The sequence below is a fragment of the Neopelma chrysocephalum genome, unplaced genomic scaffold, assembly GCF_003984885.1.
Source record: "Neopelma chrysocephalum unplaced genomic scaffold, ASM398488v2 Primary Assembly neopelma1_106b, whole genome shotgun sequence".
Classification (NCBI taxonomy): Eukaryota; Metazoa; Chordata; class Aves; order Passeriformes; family Pipridae; genus Neopelma; species Neopelma chrysocephalum.
In genome coordinates this window covers 564584-574714 of record NW_020897771.1, presented here as the reverse complement: position 1 = coordinate 574714, position 10131 = coordinate 564584, and the positions used below count along the sequence as shown (strand labels likewise).

The following is a 10131-nucleotide window of genomic DNA, read 5'->3' as shown; positions in this document are numbered from 1 at the left end:
AGATGATCCAAAAAAACCAGGAGGAAAGAGAAAAATAGCAAAAGAGAGAAGTATAGGGTCAGGAATATAAAAAAAGACAGACAGTAACGGGTGGAAAAGAGAAAAATGCTGGTGAGCAGAGAAAGGGGAGAAGAGGAAGGGAGACGGAACAGGTGAAGGGCACACGGGTGCACTGGAGGTGGTGCAAGAGGTGGCTGAGGGCTGAGGCAGGTTTAGGAAGCTGCTGTGCTGCAAAAGCCCCTTATTGCTTCTCCCAGCTCTCCTGCTCACCACCCACTTGCATTTTTTCCACAAGCAAAATGCAAAACCCTGCTCTGCAGCATTCCCCTGCCTTGAGAGAAGCCTGAGTCAGAAGTGAACACGGCACTTCCCTTGCTGTGTGTGTGCAAAGTCCCCCCAGTTTGAGGTGCCTTCCTCTCCCACCACAGTCAGTAACAAGGCTCCAGGAATATAAGCTAATTTTAGGAGTACAATCTGGGCATATCCTTAAAGCAGTCAAAGGAAGCAGAGTAAGGATTTAATTTCATGGGCTGGCAGACGTGACCAAGAGCAGTTCCCAATGGATTTGCTTTGCACTGGTCACAGTTCAGCGTGGCTCATTTCACGGTGCCCTATCTTACCACGGTACTTTGAGCACAATTTGCTTTCCTTCCCCGTAACTCAGCATTTCCCTGAGCAGAATTTGCCTCTGTTCAGGATGTCCTGGCTCTGGTTACACAGCTCAGCATTTCCCACCCCGTGGTGTCTGGCTCACGTAGGGCAGGGCAGGGCAAGCGCTGGAGCGGGGCAGCCCTGGGCTTGCACTGCTGGGCAGTCTCTTGCTAGGGCTGACACTTGCCATCGGCTCTTTGGGCTTGGATCAGTTCACCTCCACTGCCACTGTCACAAGACAGTGCCCTCACAGCTCCAACTGGACCTTCACCTGGACCTGCTGCCTGGGCTCACGCCCACCTGCGGCGGTGCTGGGAGGGAGTGGCCATGGTGGCCCAACGCCGGGAATCCGGGAGTCCCTTTCTTCCAAACCTGCTGGGCTCTTGCCCTGCAGTGCAGCAGCAGAGGATCTGTCCCCAGTGTGTTGACAACTCAAATATTGCCACTCTCTGACCTCTCTGTGCTGGCCCACTTTGAGACTGGTGAGCAGATCTCAGTACTGTTCTAGGGGAGGCAAGATTTCATCCCCTTCCAAAAATCCAAAATGCCAAACAAGAGTGAGCAGGAAGGACAAGCAAATGGGGCTCTCAAACTGTTTTAGGAACATAAATGCTGTCCACAAGACAATACCTTCAAGCTGAGACCATCCTTCATCCAGAGGAATGTTTTCTTCCAGAGCACCTGGCAAACCACAATGGGTGAGTCAGCAGGATGGAGTCAGAGAGCTCCAGATCAGTCTCTGGATGGGGATCCATCCCTGCCTCTGCTGCTGCAGGCAGTGCTACCCTGCATCTCACACTCAAAGCAGACAACTTGCAGTGGTGGCACCACCATGACGTTTTGGACAGTGTAAAATCACCCATGCCATGATTTTCATGGGCACCCAAGCCCTCGGAGTCACCGTGGCCAGGGCAAGGCTGGGGCTCACTGCGCAGCTGCCTCGGATTGCAGCAGCCTGCTGGTTTCCAGGCACTGTGCAATGGCTCGTGGCTCTGCAGCCAGCTCTGAACCCTGAGCTGTCACTGCTCACTGGAGCAGGGAAATAGCCGGGGTATTTCTGCTGCTCGAAGCCAGCGATGGCGTGCCAGGCACCTCCCGCCCTGGAAGGTGTCCATGGGGACAGCAGCAGTCCTGGCTGCTCCTGCTGCACAAACCTCCTGTCGTCTCGGCTGGGAAATTGCTTCTTAGCTGGAGAACAGCTCCATGGCTGGTGCTGTGTTGGCAAACTGAGCCCCAGTCACCTTCACTGGGCAGAGCTTATTTGACAGGTGCCCACCTTCTGCAACCTCTGGAGGGGTTAATTTAGAGATACAAAGTGCTTTAGTCGTGGTTTGAATGCCAGGATGGTATTGGAGAAGCTGTCACCTTCCAAAATTGGTGCAGTTGTCTGTCTCCACCGGTATGCACCAGAATAAGGCACGAGGCTGAAAGGGACTCGTGAATCGGGTTCCCGGGGCAGTTTTGATAGCCAGTCATTGTTTCTGCTCAGGGTGTGTGCTAGAGCACAGCCCACACGCTGCACAGGACAAAGAGGTCCAGGCAAGACCCTTCTCTCCTTCTCAGGATTCTGTGAGGCTCCTGCAGCACTGCAAACCTCTGAGTAGCTGCTGACACAACACCATGGGCTGGGAAGGTTCCAAGCCCATGGCAGTTGTGTTTTTGGGCACCAGTACATTGCAAACTGAAGCCAGTAGGAGATGTGCTGAGTTTGCTGTGTGTTTGAAGGGGCAGGAGGCCCATAGAGACCCAATTCAGCTTTGCTTGGCAGGGAGAGTCTCACTGTAGCTCCATTGTCCCATTTTCCATGTTGCTGTGTGCTGGGAGCGCAGCCACATTGGCTCTGGAGCAGCCCATATGTTCACACCATTTCCCAGCGTGACTGACAGCGAGCCAGCGAGCTCCGAGCAGCCTGAGATACCCCAGACTAATTCACGCCTTGCACGCAAATATTCTTCAAAGCAGAATCTGGGACATATATTCCCAGCCTGTGGAAAGCCAGAGAAGACACTGGCATATGTGACACACCTTGACTGGCTGTGCCTGTTACAGTACCTTCACAGCTTCAGCAAGGCTGGAAACTCACAGCTGACTTTTAGTGGAACTGGGGATGTTGCAACCAGCCTGCCCAGAGTGGTCCTGCCAGGCTTTGGCTGGATACTCATATGAAACACTGCAGACCCAGCCATCACAGGCTCCCACAGTTCACATGAGACCCCATTTCAAGGTTAATTCTGCAAAATACACGATGCCCAAGTGTCTCCCAGCACACTAAAGCCTAGCACTGAAATGCTGTGTCTATGGGGCATAGGGGAGGAGATCTGACCATGATAATACATTGAATGGGGCAAACACCCTCTTTTTAAACCCTACAAATAAATAAAAGTGTGGGACCACTTATCTGGAAGGGACTGAGCCTTCAGGAAAGCCCTGGCATGGTCACACTAGTCCCTCTCTGTACAGGTAAATTGTTGCTGACAAGGGAATGCTGGAGGTCAGGGAGTGTCAGGCACCCAGGTTTCATCCCAGAAGGATGGACCGTTAATAAATGTGACGGGAGTACAGCAGGATGCTCTTTGCTGGTTGTACCTTGGGTCTCTGAACTGTGCAGTGACACAGCTGTGCACAAAAGGGGGTTTGGGCTGATGCTGAGGAGCCCGTGGGTGAGAGATGAGCACAGTCCTGCTCTCTGGGGGCCTGGATACTTTGGGCAACACAAACAGCTCCACAGCTCCCAGATTTCAGAATACTAATTTCTTTTAAACAGAAGATTTGCTGGCACAGGGCTTTTCATGTGAAAAAGTCTCTTTTGTTGAAGTGACATTTCCCCAGTGGGGAAAGAAAATCTTGTAAAACCCTCCAACTGCCTGGATTATTGTTAGATGGAGGTAGAGATGTCCTTGGAGACTTACATCCCCCACTTCACATACCATCTATGTCAGCAGACAGAAGTCTCTGCCTTCCTCCTTCAAAGGCAGCATGTGAGGCTTCCCACCGCACACGGCCCCGGCCCTCCCTCTCCCCCTGGAGGTCCCGGAGCTGTCCTGCTTCCTTAGCCCCATTCCTCCTGGGAGGTTACAAGTGCTGCCGGCTCCCAGGTTTCATCTGGCACTGTTGGAGCTGATCTGAGCTGTGTTATCAGCGCCTGGCAAACACAGTGGGGGTATCAGTTACCAGGAGACTCAGCCTCGCTGATCCCATTGTTCAGGAGGGGTGTTTTCCTGGGAGCCCCAGGGAGAACTTACCTGGCTGCCCTCCTGCCCAGCCCTGCTCTATCTGCTGTGCCAAGGCTTGCTTAAGGGGCTCCTGCCCTCTCCTTCCTCATGTGGGGTGTTAGGGCAGTGCCAACATTTAAGGACAAGAGAAAGCCTCAGCCTGTTTGAGTCAGTCCATGGCGAGGAAAAGAAAATTAGATGAAAGACCAGTGGTGCCAGCCAGGCAGATCTCACATGGAAAGAGCTTTTCATTTTACAGCCTTATTGTGTCCTTCTTTATCTTGGTGATCGAAGCTTTACTACAAGACTTTCAAAATAGGAATGTTACAGTCTTGTCTTCCTCTCTGCCAGGAGAAGCTCCTCCTGCCTGTGCAGAGTTGGCAGATCCTAAAAAGGATGGAGCCATCCCACCCTGGCGGTGCTGAGCTGCCAGCCACATTCCTGATTGTTTTAATTGCTCATCAGAGCTCAGCTCCTGTTAACCTTCCTCCCCTAAGCTTCTTAGTGCTGCTGGCACCAGCAACTCCCTGAGCCTGCTGAGCTTCCTGGACAGGACACAGGCAGCAGCTGATACCAGCCCAGCCCCAATCCATCTCTCTCCTGTCCCCGTGGCATCAGTGCCAGTGTGTTGGTGTCATCCAGGGGTGGCCCAGTTGGCATATTGGAGAGCATATTGGCTGCAATGCCCCATTTCAGGAGGATCAGAGCCACGGGGGGATGAAAAGCAGTTGTTTTGGCTGAAGAGCAGGTAGATGAGTGGAGTGGGGAGGTTCCATCTCTCTAATTGTTGGAATGTTTCTGCTTTTTTTTTTGGTTAGAAACTGAGCTTCAGAAATGCTTAAAGTATTTCAGCTGGTGCTTCCAGAAAAAGGTGTTTTTAAATGCTCGTTCCAAACTTTTCTCATCAAAACATTTAAATAACAACAGGGCAAAGGAAGGGTGTTATTTAATCAATTCCTTCTGAAGGTACTGAAGGAAATGCAGTATTCCAGGGAGAAAGAAAATGGAATTTTTCCTTTTTACGAACCCAATTCTAAACCCTGTGTTTCAGCCCACCCTAATCCCATGTGTTGGGGCTGCACAGTGCCCCCAGCCCTGAGCTTGGATGCACTGCAGGGACCAACTCAGAAGGGCCAAGAAAATACCCACATTCCTAATGGAGAGTCACCTGGCTCAGGAGCTCCCATGGAGACCTGGGGATGCCCAGGCAAAACAGAGAATGGGATAAGCACATATGATGGCTCCCCAGGTGTTTTGCAGGGGAATTTCAGTGTCTGATGCAATGTGTCCTGTTGGGAAACATCCCCAGAGTAATTGTGTGGGCTCCTCTTGGACCTCAGTGATATCAATGTGATATAAATTTATCCCAAGCTGAGCCTCCTCAGCTTGTGCAAGGGTTGAAATAAGGCCAAAGGCTCAAATTCTGATCGGAGCTGGGAGAAGGACCAGTTCTCCAGCCGGGCTTTAACCCACGCTCTTGAATCCTGATTTCCTGCCTGCTGCAGCAGGGATTATTTGCACTTTCAGTTTTCTGTTACTTGAGTGGAGCTCTCAGCAGCCAGGCACAGCCCAGCAAGTGTCTCCCTCCACCCAAGGACTAATTACTGTGGAACAGGGCCTTTAATATTTAATTACCACCTTGACTCCCCTGTTCATCTCCTCCCTTCCCAGGCGCCTCTGAGCCTCTCGCAGGCTGGCCCTTCCCCTTTGCCTGGGTTTGTGCTCCCAGGCAGCTCCGCACCCTGACCCTGGTGCAGGAAGAGCCGGATTCCCTGTGGAGCCCAGCCCGAATCCATGCAGCATCCGTGTGAGGTGGCGGCGCTGGAGCCCACGGAGAGCCCTTGGTGCAGTTCAGACCCTGGAGCCCAGGTTGGTCTCTGGAGCTTGCTTTGAGTTCTGCTGGCAAAGGGAAGTGAGATGGCTCATTAAGGCTTTAGTGGAGCTTGGTTGGGATGAGAGGCACCCAATTTGCCACTTCTTGCATCAGACTCCAAGTGGGTCACTGCCGCCCGCGTAGCCCCAAAGCAGACATGACTTTTGGAAGTTCACAAAGGGCACGTGACCGTGCCAAGAGTAAGTTGGCTCCTGGCATGCTCATTTGCAGCTTGGGAGCTACAAGTGACCGGCCACTGGGCTGTCCACGTCCTCCTAGATCTGGGCTGGAGCCATGGGCTGGAATGGGGAACCTCCCTGGGCCGCTGCTGATGACAGGGCAGACCAGTTGCTGTCTGCAGCTCTCCATCCTTTCCCCAAGGACTACATAAAAGATGAAAAAAACCTGCTGGACTGGCTGTCCCGGACACTTTCCACAGCCCAGCACCCTCCCAAGGCTGGGTCCTGTGCCCTACATCTGAAGGCTAAGTAGTAAACAGGGTCAACAAACTTGTATTGGCCCTGCTGTGCATGTCTGGAAGTGGGAAGAACTAAGAGGACTGATCCTTTTTCATTTGCTCAGCCTACGACCACTTCAGAGACCTTACATTGGAATGACAAGTTTTCAGGAGCAGAAAATACCAAGAGAACTGATGAGTTCATGAGTTATTCAAGGTGGCATTAAACATGGGCAGGCACAGCTCTCACCCACAGGGCTTGAGGCAGGAACCTACAGGCTGGGATGATGCACAGGGAGGGGGAAAAGAGGGGACAGACTTGTGCCTTACAGGAAGAGGGCTGCTCTGCACATCCCGAGCTGTTCCTGTGCTGTGCCATGGTTGGTATCCCTCTGGGAAGTACCAACAGGCAGCTATGATATACCCCACTGCTTTTGAGCAGGACCAAACTGCCATTGAATCCTTTAACTGTCTTTGGTAGTTTTCATTTTAATTGTGTATTGATCCATTTAAAAATTAATGTCTCAGCAGTCTTCTGATCGCCATGAGCCTCTCCAGCTAAAGGCCATTTACCATCCCTGGCTGGTCCCTCCTCCCAGTCTAGGGAATATGCTGACCTTTCTCCTGGCTGGAGGAAACACCTCCAGCGTTTTTATCCCGCAGTGCATCTGGCGAAGGACCAGAGCTGGGGAGGCAAGGGAAGGAGGGATGAATGGGTTAATTGTGGAGAAGTTTGCTCTGTGTTCGATAGGAAAGATGCCTCCGGGATGCTGGGAACTCTCCTTTGATATACAGCGCGTTCCCATCCCTCCCTCTATCCCAGGCCTGGAGGGGGATTGCCGAGCAGGTCTGTGAGTCCGTGCGCAGGAGCAGGACACTCTAACACTCTGACACTCGGCCCGGTGGCTTTACGGCAGTCCCGACAGCCGAGATAAGACCAGCCAGACTTCGGCTCCTCCAGTGGGCTCCTGGCAGCTGCTCCCGGCTCCTCCCGGCAGTTCCCGAGTGCCATCTGTCGACTCGTCAGGGGTCCTGCAAAAAATGGAGAGGAGCCAGGATGAAGCTGGGTGAAGTGCACTTGGGGAAAGTGGCAGCGTGGGACTGAGTGGCTCTGAAGGAGTTTCACGTAGTGCAAAAGGAAAAGGAGGGAGGGTTTGCCAGGAATGCTTCTCAGGGAAGGCAGGTTTGGGTTTTTTGAAGAATCAGTTTCTTGTCTTCAGCCTTTGTGTAAGACAGAGAGACAGAGAAGAAACAAGTCTTGCTGTTTAAACATGGGGCAAAACTTTCTGCCAGTGCTGAGCGCTGTCCTGGAGTGGGGAGAGGCCAGACTCCTGTGGGCATGGTTCTTTGTGCTGACACTGAAAGGGAGAGGCTGTGCTGCACAGTTAGAGAAAGGGACTATTTCACTGTCACGAGCACAAAATGCTTCCTTCATTGCTTCCTTCCTTTGCCCCAGAAAGATCTCCAGCAAACTTTGCCCCGAATGGGCAAGCTTTGCCCTCCAAGTAGGCAGCTGCGCCTAGGGACAGTGAGCCACGTCCCTGTGCAGCACAGCCACAGCAGGGCAATGCAGCAAAAACCCCTTTATATCCTCTTGATTCCTCCAGCTTCCAGGCTTTCCTGAAGGTGAGCTGCTGTCCACCCCAGGGACTGCTCCTTCAGGGGCTGCCCGTGGTCAGCAGGAGCTGGCACATCCCCTTTCCCTGAAGCAGAAACTGCAGAGCCACCCTGGGTGTGCCCCACGGCTTCTGTGCTGAGCAGCTTCAGAGGTGGTACCAGGAGCTCAGAGTCAGGCTATCCTGCCTGTGAAAGGTCTTTTGGGACTTTAAAGAATAAAGGGATGAACTGCAGGGGTGGTGAACAAGTCGCTGAGTGAGTACTGAGGCTGGTTTCTCCAGATATCCTCACTGTTGCACGAGGTTGCGGGGTACCCTCGCTGTCTGAGGGACTCTGTCAAACTGCTGCATGTGGGAAATGGTGCCACCAACAGCCTGAGAGAGCAGAACTGGTGTGCTGCAGCCACCAAGGTGGGGGGACCGTGTGAACAGGATTCAGTGAGTCCTGAGATAGGCACAATCTTGGGGTTGACACTGCACTTCAGAGCAAACCAGGGGTTTTGACAGTTTTTGACAAGCCCCCAAGCTGGGGACAGCTGTGGTGTTACTGCAGCCCTTCCTGGCCATGGCACCAGGAATAACCAAATGTGTGTGCATATACATAACCCCACAAATCTCAGCAGGGTTCTGCTTTCTCTGCTTTCTCCTGTGACAGTCCCAAGGGCACAAACACGTCCCCAAACCATCTTGTTTTGCCCTAGATGCTGCTCCCTTGGCTGGGCCCTTTTGCCCCCTGGGTTTCTGTGTCCGCCGTGTTCACTGAGGGTTCATCTTCTCACTGATCTCAGATGACGATGCAGAAGTAGATTCTTGTCATTTGTGCCACTCAGACATGGTAAAGGACAGCTGAGACATGTCAGCTCTTTGTGTTGAGGGGAGGAGCAGCCGACGCTGCCCTAAAGGGAACTGCAGCTCTCCAGGGACATCAGTAAAGGCAGAGGTATTTTAGGGATCTTCCTGCCTGCTCATGGACTGCTCATTGCTGGAAGAGCTTGGCCACCCTGCTGATCATGGCAGGGGCATAGGATGCCATGGCTGTGAGGTCTGGAGAAGCTCCTTGTGAGCACTTGGCTTAAGCCTTCACAACTTGGGCATGACACGGGCCCTCAGCCGCGGGGGTCCATGGGCAGCACAGCAGACCCTAGGGTGTTCCCCCTGCACTGTGCACAGAACCTGGCCTTGGAGTTTGGGATAATGGTATTGGCTTTAACCTGGACCAGCTGTTGGCAGCGTGTGCAGACTCCCCAAGGCCAGGAGCATGGCCACCACACTGACAGGATAATGGGCAAAGTATTCCCATGAACACTGACTTCCTGACTCAGCCCAGCAGCATCTCCCAGGGCTGACCTTGTCCCTGCCACCAGCCCAGAAAAAATGGGACATCACTCTACCCTCACAAGGGACTATGCCAAAGTCAAACCCAAGGCAGCCCTGTGTTCCCACGGCAAGGAAAAGCTCCTCATGACTCTGCACCTCCTGCACTGCTGTGTCCACCACAAACCTCCTGACAAGGACTTGGACTGTAGCAAAGCTCTTGTGTCTTTTTCTCAGTTTTCCACACACAGCAGTCTTCATTTCCTTCATCAAGCCTGAATCCAGAGGCACTGCCTTGGAAATGGTTTCAATTTTCTTTCATCATTTAAGTAGCTACTAATTAATGTGGGTCAGTCTGTCCCTCCAAGCGCTTGTACTAAGCCGTGCTTCCAGCTCCTTAGTGCCTTAGCCCTGATCTCCAACAGCCTGAGTCATGCACAGAGGAGGAACCAGACTCCAAGTTCTGCAAAGTCTTTTGCAGGTTTCCCTTGAACTACTCTGGGTTTTCAGCCAAACGTCTTGGATTTTGTGAGCAGATGACCTGCTGAAAGGTATTAGAGAGGACAAGTACCTGCAGTGGGCTTCCTGGGGTTGTTTAACATGTGAACATAGCAGGGCCCACATTCAGGTTGGGGTGTGCATCAGTCCTTGGGCGACAAGACCTTCCCTGCTGTGCTTTCATCTCCTGTTGGCCTCTCTCTCAATCTGGGTTCCTCAGGATTGAGGGAAAGGGCAGCCAGTGTGCGCTGAGGGAGGATGCAGCACAGGGCCAGGACAGACAGCTGAGGTCACTTGGTTTGTTCAGCCTGGAGGAGACTGAGGGCAGAGCTCATGGCTGTCTGCAGCTCCTCCCGAGGTTCAGTGGAGGGGCAGCACCAAACTCTGCTCTGGTGACCAGCATCAGGACCCCAGGGAATGGCTGGAGCTCTGCCAGGGCAGGGTTAGGTTGGATCTCAGGAAAAGGTTCTTCCCCCAGAGGGTGGTTGGGCACTGAACAGGCTCCCCAGG

General features: G+C 52.9%; 1 protein-coding gene across 1 annotated transcript in view; it reads left to right on the top strand.

Moving 5' to 3' along the window:
- Positions 1-10131, top strand: part of CCDC9B (coiled-coil domain containing 9B) — a 61688-nt gene that overhangs the window by 21393 nt on the left and 30164 nt on the right. The gene's annotated exons all lie outside the window — the stretch shown is intronic.